The sequence below is a fragment of the Lepus europaeus genome, chromosome 20 (assembly GCF_033115175.1).
Source record: "Lepus europaeus isolate LE1 chromosome 20, mLepTim1.pri, whole genome shotgun sequence".
In the NCBI taxonomy this organism is placed as follows: domain Eukaryota; kingdom Metazoa; phylum Chordata; class Mammalia; order Lagomorpha; family Leporidae; genus Lepus; species Lepus europaeus.
Window position 1 is genome coordinate 15807735 of NC_084846.1, and position 13368 is coordinate 15821102.

General features: G+C 42.1%; 1 pseudogene; it reads left to right on the forward strand.

Moving 5' to 3' along the window:
• The first annotated feature begins 10597 nt into the window (after positions 1-10597).
• On the forward strand, positions 10598-12186 carry LOC133749350 (rho-related BTB domain-containing protein 3-like; annotated as a pseudogene).
• The last annotated feature ends 1182 nt before the right edge of the window (positions 12187-13368 follow it).

Here is a 13368-nt window from a genome sequence, read left to right on the forward strand (position 1 = left end):
TCAAAAAGAGATAAACAAATCCAGGAGAGCCTCAACTATTTTGAAATTAAATAATTAATTATTAAATAATCAATGACTGAAAGAGAAATCACAGGCTGGCACCGCAGCTCACTAGGCTAATCCTCCGCCTTGCGGTGCCAGCACCCCGGGTTCTAGTACCGGTCGGGGCACTGGATTCTGTCCCTGTTGCCCCTCTTCCAGGCCAGCTCTCTGCTGTGGCCTGGGAGTGCAGTGGAGGATGGCCCAAGTCCTTGGGCCCTGCACCCCATGGGAGACCAGGAGAAGCACCTGGCTCCTGGCTTCAGATCAGCGTGGTGCACCGGTTGCAGCGGCCATTGGAGGGTGAACCAATGGTAAAGGAAGACCTTTCTCTCTGTCTCTCTCACTGTCCACTCTGCCTGTCAAAAATAAATAAATAAAATTTAAAAAAAAATCACAAGGAAAATTAGAGTGCTTCATGAACAATTGCAGCAATGACATTTGTGGTAGATTAAAAGTGAGACTTTCTTCATTATTCCACATTTGAAGTGGAATCTAAGTCAGTCAACTTGCTAACCCAAGAAAACTTGGTATATCCAGAATACTGATAAAAACACTAGCGACAAAATATAGTACATAAATTAGAAACATATTAAACTAAGAATTTTTTCATATAAGAAAAATATTAGAATGCAAAAACAAAAGAAGATTTAAAAATGGGCAATGATTATATAATAATTTTGATAGCCAAATAAGTGACATATACATGAAAAGATATTCAACTTCACTGATTATTAGGAAAATATAAATGAAAACCACTTTATTCATTAAAATGATAATCAAAATTATAATTAATAATGATTAATGATATTTAAACTGATAATTGAAATGATAATTATAAAATTAATGATAATTAAAATTATAATTAATAATTAAAATGATAATTATAAAAACAAAATAAAAAATTACAAGTGTTGGTGAGGAAGGGGAGAAAATTAGATTCTAATACATTACTGGTTTAGAATGGGAAGTATTGAAGCTGATCTGGATGACATTATAGAGATTCCTGACAGAATCAAAGAGAATAACCATATGATGTAGTAATTCCTCTACAGGGGATACACCCCGAATAAGTGACAGCAGGCACTAGAACTGATCTTTGAATGTGTGTTTTGAAACTAGCAACATTCACAGCAGACAAAATGTGGAATAAGCCAACCTTCCATGGAGGGAAAACATTAAACAAAACATAGCATATACATAATATATGCATGTACACTTTTTTTCTTGTTAATACCACAATACCACAAGGTAGGTAAATTGTAAAGAAAAGAGATTTACCTTGGCTCATAATTTTGGTCAAAGGGTAGGGGCCACATTTGATGAGAAACTTCTAGCCAGCAGGGTCATGGGGGCACAGGGCCTCCCATGGAGGTGTGTACTGGGAGAAAATGTGTGCCTCTCTAGTCTAACCGTAATCACTTTATATTTTCTAATCTCAATCATTTCCAAAGGCTCCACATCTGACCACCTTAATCAGACTAATTTCCCATAGTCTTAATACCTTAAAATGGGAATTAAACCCCCAATATGCATTTTGTAGGAGACAAATTGTATTCATACGGTAGCAACATACAGTAGCCTGCTGTCTGAGCTTGTGAAAGCCAACATATCTTGACGAATGATGCAAAATGGATGGAATTTAGAGACACAAGCCTCTAACAGGATGACAGATATTATATGACTTCACTTGTATGAAGAACTGAGAGGAGACAAATTCACAGATAGAAATTAGACCAGTGATTGTCAGGGTCCCTGGCAGAGTGCAGTGGGGAATTAGTGTTTGATGCACAGACAGTTTCATCTGGGAAAGATGAAAAAAATTCTGTAGATAATGGCAATAGTTACAGAGAAATGTAAATAAACTTAATGCCGCTGATCTGTAAGGCAAAAACAGTTAAATCATCAAATTTTATTATGTGCACATTTTAATCATAATTAGGACTATACATAAGTCTATATTCTCTATTCATTAGAAAACCTTTTAAATGTATTCACATTTAATGTATTCACACACATGCACACACACACACAAACACACACCCAGGAGAAGAGAGGGTGTGGGAAGAGAAAGAGACAGAGAGAGAAAGTTCCTATCAGCTTGCTTTACTCCCTTAAATGCCTACAGCAGTGGCAGGAGGGTTTGGTTATATTTAGGAGACAGCAACGCCATTTAGATCACCTGCACTGATGGCAGAAACTTGAATTCTTCAGTTATCATTACTTCCTCCTAGGGTCCTCTTTATCAGAAAGTTGTAATTATGAGTTGAATTCTAGCACCCATGTGGGGATGTGACATCATAACTTGTATCTTAAGTGCTAGGCAAAATCCCCAATTCTTTCCCTGGTTCTGTTTGAATGATTAACCAAAAATAACACGACATAAGCTTCTTTGAAGAATGTGAAAACAGAAGTTATTTCTGAGCTATAAACATACAAACTATAGACATATATTTATAGAAACAAAATATACAAATTAGTGAAATCTGTGCTCCCTGCTGTTACTCTTTGTGTATCTTTCTCTTGACTCTTTTTCAGATGTGTCCAGCTAACTGCTGAAAGCTTTCTCACACTGCCATCTAAATCTGTCATCTAAGCCACACTTACAGGTTGCTACTAACACAGTCAGGAAGGACAGAACCTCAGCGCTGAGCTAACACACCCTCGGGCTGTGCCAAGAGTTGCACTTCTGATGTAAAAAATAAAGTCTGTGTTTGTTTTTGAGTGCCCAAAGCTCCTGCTACTTTATACATACTGAATCAGAATACTAATTTAAAAACAAAGAAACAAAAATAGTAAGATTTGGCAGTAGATGAGATCAGACCTTAGAGAGAGAAATCCAAGAAAAATCCAGATTTTTTCAGTGCTTTGAGTCAGGTAATTGCTAGTATCCACTCCATGTAGATTAGTGAACTGTGCTGTCACTACCATTTATACTGCAGTGGGTACATTAACTTTTTTCCTATTAATATAGGCAAGCCACGAAGAACACCACATTAATGTTTTTAATAGAATAATTCTTGTGTTTATGTCTTATATTTCACATAAATATACATCTTGCAACCCAACATCCCCCCCACGCATATAAAGGCAAAATGGACATAATATTTTGCTATTATAATACACGTTTTCAGAATGATTTTAAAAGACACATCTCCCTGGATCCATACCTTCTTATCATTCCTCTTCACAACAACTCTTGGCTTTGGAATTTCTTTTCTTTTTTTTTTTTCTTTTCTTTTTTTTTTTTTTGACAGGCAGAGTGGACAGTGAGAGAGAGACAGAGAGAAAGGTCTTCCTTTTCCACTGGTTCACCCCCCAATGGCTGCTGCAGCCGGCGCACCACACTGATCCGAAGCCAGGAGCCAGGTGCTTCTCCTGGTCTCCCATGCGGGTGCAGGGCCCAAGGACTTGGGCCATCCTCCACTGCACTCCCAGGCCACAGCAGAGAGCTGGCCTGGAAGAGGAGCAACCGAGACAGAATCTGGCACCCCGACAGGGACTAGAACCTGGGGTGCCAGCGCCGCAGGCGGAGGATTAGCCTATTGAGCCACGGTGCCGGCCAGCTTTGGAATTTCAGTTGCTTTAGCCAATCGGACATCAATAAATTATGCTGCAATCATAATTTTAAAAAATATTTTTATTTTAAAGTTCTAGTGACTCTAACATAAATTTATTTAATTTTTTTAAAATTATCTATTTATTTAAGAGGCAGAGTTACAAAGGAAGAAGAGAGAGGGGTCTTCTATCTGCTGGTTCACTCTTGAAACAGCCAGAGTTGGGCCAACTGAAACCAGCAGCCAGGAGCTTATTCCGGGTCTTCCATGCATGTGCAGGGGCCCAAGCACTTGGGCCATCTTCCACTGTTTTCTAAGCCATTATCAGGGAGCTGAATTGGAAATGGAGTAGCTGGGACTTGAACCTGTACCTGTATGGGATGCTGGGGCCGCAGGCAAATACTTAACCTACTAGGCCATAGTGACCATCAATGCAAGGATAATTTTGAAATATGTTTTCCTACTTGTGTTTGCTTTCTTGGAATACTGTTATTTTGTGACGAAGCCTGGGGCTTGCTTGCTGCAGATGCAAGACCTAGTCAAGACCAGCACAAACCATCAGACATGTGAATGAATCCATTTTCAAGAAACCAGTCTACATCAAGGCACCAGCTGACTAAACTCTCATCTATGATCCCAGGGAACAAAGCATAGAAACTGCCCAGCTGAGCCTACCCCAAAATGCTGACTCAGAATTAAAAACAAAATGATTATTGTTTTCACATGGTGAGATGTTTTGTTAATTTCTTATGCATCAAATGCTTCATATTAATGAGTAGGTGAGAGAGAATTAAATTGCATGCCAAATACAAACCATAGAACTTCACAATCACATGTAGAAATTTTCATAAGCAACGTATATGCCAACCAAATGGATTTTAGCAAGGTTGGTGTCACTAAGAGAGGTCATGTGACCTGCATAAAGAAATTTTATGGACTCATTAAACTATATTTTAAGCTTTTACTTATATTTGTGCTCTGTATTGCATTTTGTTTATGTTTTAAGAAACTGACTTGTAGTAAAATAAGATGCAGTATAATTTTCCTATTTTAAAAAATGGAAAATAGACTAATACCAATTTTTCTGTAGCTTTTGGTATACTGCATGCAGTATGTATGATTTTCAGTACACTTCTCAGTATGATTACTGGCCTTTAGTGAGAACAATTTGAATTATCAACTTTGGAACTCTTACAATTCACAGAATATATTGGTGGGTGTGAGTATATTTAAGTCAACATTTTCTAAAGCAATATTTGTCTTAATTGATCACAGTTCCTAAAACTGGTCTCAAAAACAAACATGAACTTTGAATTAGTTGTGCAAAAACAGAGAACACTAGTCAAAAATTCACTTGCCTGACATCTACAAATCATTGGCATGGGCCACACTTACGTGGCACTTATCTCCTGTGTTTCAATATAACTTGCTGCTTCTCTCTCTCTCTCTTTTAAAAAGGTTTATTTTGTTTATTTGGAAGGCAGAGTTACAGAGAGGAGGGAGAGAGAAGGAGAGAAAAAAAGAAATTTTCCACTTGCTAGCTTAGTCACCAATGTTATGATTGGGCCTGGCCAGGCTGAAGCCAGGAGCTTCTTCCAGGTCTCCCACACTGGGGCATGGGCCCAAGCACTTGGGCCATCTTCCACTGCTTTCCCAGCACATTGCAGGGAGCTGGATCAGAAGTGAGGCAGCCTGGTCTGGAACCTGCACTGATACAGAATGCTGCTGTCACAGGTAGAGGCTTAGCCTGCTATGCCACAATGCCAGCCCTGCTTTATCTTTCATATCAGGCAGAACGACACTGGCAAATTCTTCCCATGCTACCAAAAGGAACTATCCAGATATAGGGAGCATTAGCAGAGCTCTAGATATGAAACATACTGACAAAACTAGCTTTGAAAGAGCTCCAACTCTGTAAGTAATGAGTGCAGAATGAAATTTTATGTGTTAGTGAGCTTGTACACATATTTGATAGGTTATACTCTCCCCACAGGCCATATTTTAAGACCCTTCTAATAAATAACATATCATCAGCCCTTACCACCCTTCATAATCTAGTCTGTTTTCCCTTGCAAAAAAGTTGACGCAAAACTTCCAGAATTACCCTCTGATAAGTTTATAGGTAAGGTAAAGTAGCATCATTCAAATCTTGACCACTCTGGGCAATCTGATAAATAAGTGTGTGGGCCATGCAAAGCTCAGGTCTCCACTTTCCTGGAAGTTGTATCATTTGCTATGAGCATTAGGGATCAACATTAATATAGCATAAGAGCTACTTTTTCAGAAGGAAAACCAGGAATTAAAAAAATGCAGAAATTGGCCGGTGCCGTGGCTCAACAGGCTAATCCTCCGCCTGTGACGCCAGCACACCGGGTTCTAGTCCCGGTTGGGGCACCGGATTCTATCCCGGTTGCCCCTCTTCCAGGCCAGCTCTCTGCTATGGCCCGGGAAGGCAGTGGAGGATGGCCCAAGTGCTTGGGCCCTGCACCCGCATGGGAGACCAGGAGAAGCACCTGGCTCCTGGCTTCGGATCAGCTCAATGCGCCGGCCGCAGTGGTCATTGGAGGGTGAACCAACGGCAAAAAGGAAGACCTTTCTCTCTGTCTCTCTCTCACTATCCACTCTGCCTGTCAAAAAAAAATGCAGAATTTCATATGGTTTTCCCTTGAGTAGAGGAGAGTTATGATGTGTTAGGTCTGTTCTCCAGGGGCTACCCAGGAAATATATGGATGGTTTATATGCTGCACATATGTATTCAGGCATTTATGTCCATATCTACCCATAAATACATACTGTGTCACACCCAAATTACATCACAATTTAGGTGGATTTGAATTTAGAATACTATAGTAAAAATATTACATATTAATTTTTTTAAATTATTCAGTACAACTTTTAAAAAGTTATCAGGAATTATGTAGCATTCTTAAACAGCTCTACTGAGCTAGAAATACAACTCATTCACCATATGATGCTTCACTAGCAGTGTACACTCAATTCAATGGTTTTCACAGATATGTGCAACCATCACCATTGTCAGTTTTAGAGTAATTTTATCACCTCTAAAAGAAACATGCTTTAAGCTATATTCTTTATATCACCAATCCCTGCAACTTTAGGCCATAAAAATGTACTAATTTCTGTATATTTGCCTACTGTGAACATTGCATGCAATAGTTGGTTGGATCTGGCTGTTCTTATATACAGTCAGGCACCTCTATCACTCAAGTGGAATCTGTGCCCTACCTCCCAGCAGCACTCATTCAGAACATATAGTCCCAGCAGGAGTTGCCAGGGGGTAGGAGAAAAAATAAGATGTCTTGTCCAACCAGAAAAATTAGACCCCCAACTGGCAGCCGGCAGGATAGGGAGCCCTGTGCTCCCGGCTGCACAGGTCTGGAGTGGAGTTTCCATTTCACTGAGTTGGGAAGAGGGAGGAGGATGCGGATCTTCATTCAACTGTCACTGGATCTTCATTTTCTTAGTGGGGCTTATTAGATTTTCTTCAGTGAATGTTTCTTCATTTGCTGTATATCTTTGGGACTATTTATCAAATTTGTAATTGTTGGCTTTTTGATTTGTTTTTAAATATTTAAAATCCATTTCAGTGGAATGAGGGTCCACACAGTTACTTACACTGTCATGACAGAAGTCTCTCTAGGAATCACACAGTGTCAATGCTCACATGCTCACTGGCTTATGAATTATATTTCTAATTATAACAGAGTAATGTGCATTAGCTAATATATTAATATTCAGATTCAATCAAATTTTTCATGTATCATGTGAATGACTCACATTACTATTTTTTTTTTGACAGGCAGAGTGGACAGTGAGAGAGAGAGACAGAGAGAAAGGTCTTCCTTTTTGCCGGTGGTTCACCCTCCAATGGCCGCCGCGGTTGGCGCGCTGCGGCCGGCGCACGGCGCTGATCTGATGGCAGGAGCCAGGTGCTTCTCCTGGTCTCTCATGGGGTGCAGGGCCCAAGCACTTGGGCCATCCTCCACTGCACTCCCTGGCCACAGCAGAGAGCTGGCCTGGAAGAGGGGCAACCGGGACAGGATCGGTGCCCCGACCGGGACTAGAACCCGGTGTGCCGGCGCCGCAAGGCGGAGGATTAGCCTAGTGAGCCGCGGCGCCGGCCTCACATTACTATTTTATACGCATTGGAGATTTTGTGGGTGCTAAGATGACCTATATGATTATAAATTAAAATTTTTATTTTAAATCCTGCAATAGTCAGGATTTAAATGATCATATTCATTGAAATAATAAAATCAGCCCAGGTGTGACCTAAAAATCCTTCATGATTCACCATGCTATTAATTTAGTAGATAATCTGAGAAAATCTGAAGCATTAACTAATAGTTTTTTCTTCAATGGTACCTTATTTATGCTTTCTGGGAATGTATGGTTCCTAGGTATCATATGGTTCCAAGTGTTAGTTTTGGGCAATATTAAGCAAGATTGCTCCAATTATCTAAATTTTTGTTTTCTTTTGTTGTTTCTTGTACTTTTGTGTTTTCCTATTAGGAGCTATAAACATTGTATATTATAAATAGCTTTATGTAACTAAAGATGTTATAATTTTTTCTGATTGCACTCATTTTAATGCTTCCTAACAGCCCATGTTACAGCTTTTGTGTTTACATTACATGTTCACTACCATCAGACATGCCCACTCCACTTTGTGTACAAGCACATGGTTGCCTGCATGTGTGTGTGCGTGTATATGTGCACATGTGCCTATATTAGACAGAGATAACACTGAAAATAATACTTTGATGCACCCTGACCCTCATTTCAGGTCTCAGCTGTTTTCAGAACTGGATGCCTGTGAGGCAGAGCACTGGGGCTCTTCCCACAGTGATGGGCTGACTTCTGTTTCCACAAAATTCACATCTTAAAGACCTAACCCCCGGTGTGACTGTACTTGGACACAAGGTCCTTAAGGAAATAATTAAGGTTAAATGGTACCTTAAGAGTTTGGCCTCGTAACGGGTGTGTCTCTGTAAGCAGACACCAAACATGCACATGGCCAGAGGAAATATCACGTGAGAACACACCAGGAGGGTAGCTGACTAGAAGTCAGAGAGAGAGGGCTTTAAAGAAACCAAACCTGCTAATCCTGGACTTTCAACCTCTAAAAGTATGAGAAGCAAATGTCTGCACTTCAACTTATACCACCTTTGGTATTTTTGATGGCAACCCTGACAAAGTAATATACCCTATTTTCTGCCTACTTTTCCAGCAGCCACCAAGAAGGTCCACACTATGAATCATCAGAAAAATACATAAAATTAAAACTGTCACTTCAGGTGGTTAAATGCCTCAAAAATAGAAAGATACAAAGTAAGCAACCTAACTATGTATATCAAGGCCATAGAAAAACAAACCAAGCACAAAGACAGTTGGGGAAGAAATTAAGATCAGAACAGAATTAAATTAAATAGAAACATAAACATAATAAAAAGATCAATGACATGAAAAGTTGATTTTTGAAAAACCATTTAAAAGACTCAGTAAAATGTTAACTAGGGTAAGAAAAAGGGAGGCTCAAATAAATAAAATGAGAGAATAAGATATTAAAACTCCAGGAGGCTAGCATTGTGGTATGATGGGTAAAGTCCCCACCTACAATGCCAGAATCCCGTCTGTGCACCAGTTCGTGTGCTGGCTGCTCCACTTCCAATCCGGCTCCCTGCTAATGGCCTAGTAAAACAGCAGAAGATGTCCCAAGTACCTGGGCCCCTGCCACCCATGTGGGGGCCCAGATGAAGTTCTTGGCTCCTGGCTTCAGCCTGTCCCAGCACTGGCAGTTAAAGCCATCTGGGGAGTGAACCAGTGGATGGAAGGTCAATCTCTTTCTCTATTTCTCCCTCTCTCTAATCTGAGTTTCAAAATAAATAAATCTTCTAGAAAATAAAAAATAATTGATATACCAGAAATTTGATTATTAGGAACATTAACAACTAGACATCAAAAAACTTAGGAAACTTAGAAGAAATTGATAAATTTCTTCACTCACATAACTTACCAAAACTGAACCATGAAAAAGCAGAAAACTTGAAGAAACAAATAACAAATAATCATGTTGAAATAGTAATAAAAAGTCTCCTGACAAAGAACATCCAGGTACAAATGGCTTCATGATGAAATTCAACCAAATTTTATGGAATACCACTGATCCTTCTTCTCAAACTGTTCCAAAATGTTGTTAACGAAAGAACACTTACGAACTCATTATATGCAGCCAGCATTATCTACATTCCACAAATCAACAAGAATACAACAACAATAAAAAAGAAATTTATACTCCATATCCCTGCATGACATACAGGCAAAAATTCTCAGCAAAATACTGCCAAAGCCAGGGCAGGTGTTTGATGCAGTTAAGATGCCCACGTGTGACACCTGCATTCCGTATCAGAACGGCTGGGATTGAGTCAAGCTCTGCTTTCAATCCCAGTTTCCTTATACTGTGCACCAGGGTTGATGGCTCAGATAATTGGATCTCTGCCACTCATGTAGAATGACCTGGGCTGAGTTCTGGCCTCCTGTCTTTGGTCTGGCCCAGCCTTCGCTGTTGTTGGCAAATCCATTCATCTATCCATGTTCCTTGAACAAAATGTTATAGAAAGAATATGCTTCAACACAATAAAGGCTATTAATGACAAGTCAACAGCCAATATCGGAGGAGGAGGAGCAGCAGCAGCGAGAGGAAGAAGAGGAGGCAATGCAGCTGCGGGGCAGGAGGAGGAGGAGGCAATGCCGCGGCTTGGCAGGAGGCGCGGCTGACAGGGACCTGCAGACCGGCCCGCACCCACTGCGACTCTCAGGCGTCCCCGGACACTTCCTAACTTGGGACAGCGCGGACACTGCCCCTGGCTCCCATGCCCCGGCCCCAGGTCCGGCTTAGGCTCGCCCTCCTGCCCACTGCTGGCTCCCACGGCCCCGCTGCGCCTCTGCAGCGCTGCGGTGGAGGCGCGCGAGGGGCCGCCATGGGGATGAGTGCACTGTAGGTAAACACGCTGCTGCCAGGCCCAACCCGCTGTGAGCAGCCACCGGGCCCCCAGGCGCCGCCCGTCCCCGCGACTGGAGATCCTGTCTATCCACATCGCGGTGCTGGGAAACGAGGGGTACGCGCACCACCAGGACAACCGCACATACCTGGGGAGGAGCCCGCTGGTCTAGGGGGTCGAAAGCAGCTTGTTGCTGAACTTGGGCCGGCAGGATCCTGCGGTCTGTGTTCACCGAGTACCAGGCCAGCGCCTAAGAGAGCACTGAATTCAGTTCTGGGAATCATTGCTGCTGTTGGCACCAGAAAACAAAAACGCAGAATTACCTTGCACGTGCCCACTGTGCACCTCAGACCGAGAGAGCTGCGTCCCCACCACGGAAGGCATCCATCTTGCCAAGGAGCTAGGAGCCACCTACCTGGAGCTGCCCAGCCTCGAGGACGTCTACATCGGGAACACGTGGGAGGCGTGCTGGAGTATTTCCTGATCCAAGCCTTGAATCAGAAGGTAAGTGGAAAAAAACGAAGAAAAGAAAAAAGGGCAGCTCCTTTCACGGAGTTAGACCACCTCAGCTTGAACAACCCGAGAAAATGCCGGCGCTGAAGGCGGAAGTGTCGCACTAACAACGCGACTTCACCTGCCGCGGTGTGGACGTGGTGTCCTTCCACCCGGACCTGCAGGAGCAAAAGATCGAGCTGTGCGCCGTGAGCCACGTCTTCACACTGCTGTTCGACGTCAAGAGCCCCACCGCATGCGGGGCGCCAGCACCGTGCGCCCCACCCAGGACCCGAGGCCGCCTTGGCGACCGCCGAGCCCTCAGGCACCGGCCGCTGCGCGCCCACAGCCTGCGCTTCATCTATCCTCAGGTGCTTCTCAGCAGGAAGAATTGGAGGATGGTCTCAGGAGGAAGTGGAAAGACTCTGGGGATGTTTCCAATGCGATCGAGAAAATTAAAATGCATTTAAGAAACACCAGAATTGCAAAACCTGTCAAGCCAGGAAGCCTCTTGTTTTACAACACTGCCCTCACGTTTTTCCTTAACAAACCCATGCTTAATGATGTCGTCTTCAAAATACAAGGTGCGTTGGTGCCAGCCCTCTGTGAGGTGATGGCGGCAGTGTTCAATGGGAAGTCCACAGAAGACAAGAGTGCCCTGTTCCCCCTCTACAGCGTTTCCAAGGAGACTTTCTTGTCGTTTACACAGACTCATGTTGCCCAGCGGGCATCTTCCAGGCCATGTGTCTGCTGCTCCGTGCGGAGATCCAGGTGTCTAGACTGCAGCACATCTGCAGAGCACGCCCAGCCGGGAGCTGGCCTCCATGAATCTCGACACAGTGGACCTGCTCAAGAGGGCCAAGTTCCACCACTCTGATTGCCCTTCAACCTGGCTCCTTCATTTCACTGCCACTGTCTACCTCTTCTTCAGCCAAAAGCTTGAATTTCGGGATCTTTCAGCGGAAGAGCGCAGTTCTGTGGAAAAGCACAGATGGCCAGCGAATCTATACTTGAAGCAGCTGGCTAAATACAGGAAGTGCATTCACTCCCAGAAGTGTCGTTGCCCAGTAATGTAACCTGGAGCTTTGATAGACACAAACACGCAGGCTTTTATTACCATTATGAGAAGGGAATACCTCTGGGTTCCAGTGAAAAGCCAGTACAGGCTTTCCACGCAAAGTCACACATTTCTTTTGGTAAGTTCATCATTTTGTATAAAAATTACTATTTTTATTTGTTTATTTTGTAACTTTCGACTTTACTGAGCGGGCTTATCAGTTTTAAGTGGTGAAATATTTAGGTTTTTCCATGTACAACATCACGTCACTTGCAGACCTGGATATTTTTACTTCCTCCTTTCCAATTTTGATGTTCTTTATTTATTTCTCCTCCCTAATTACTCTTGCTATTGTTTCCAATACTTTGTGGAATATGAGTGGTGAAAAAAGGACATCCTTGTCAACTTCCATATCTGAAGGAAAAGGCTTTCATCTTTCCCCCTTGCAGTATGATATAGTCTTATAATTCTGAGGTATTTTCCTCTATACCTATTTTGTGGAGGTTTTTCTTTTATAATGAAAGGATATTGAATCTTATCAAATGCTTTCTCTTTACCTGTTTGGATAACCATATGATTTTAGTTCTTCATTATGTTGATGTGGTTTATGATGTTTATAAAATGACTAATATCAGAAGGACAAAATAAAATAAATGCAGATGAAGAGGTGGAGAAAAGGGAGCCTCCTGTTTATTGTTGATGAGATTCCATTGTAGAAGAGATTTTAGGAGAGCAGAAGGAGTGTCCTCAAAAAATTAAAAGTGCACCTACCATATTAACCAGCTATCTCACTTCTGTGTCTACCTTTGAAGGAAATGAAATCAGTTTATCAAAGAGATACCTTCACTCCCGTGTTCATTCCTGCAAAAGTCACAGTAACTAAGCTATGAAGTCTACCTATTTGTCCATTAATAGGTGAATGGATAAAGAAGATGTGGTATATACTCATAATGGAATATTCTTTAGTCATAGGAAAAATGAAATGTTACCAGCAGCAAAATGGATGGAATTGGAGATTCATTAAATTAAATTAAATAAGCCAGACATGAAAGATGAATACCACATATTCTCTCTTATATGTGGAGGTTAAAAATAGTTCATCTGGGTGTTGGCACTGTGGTGTAGCTGGTAAAGCTGCCTGCTTCAGTGCTGCCATCCCATATGGGCACTGGTTCAAGTCCAGCTGCTCCACTTCTGATCC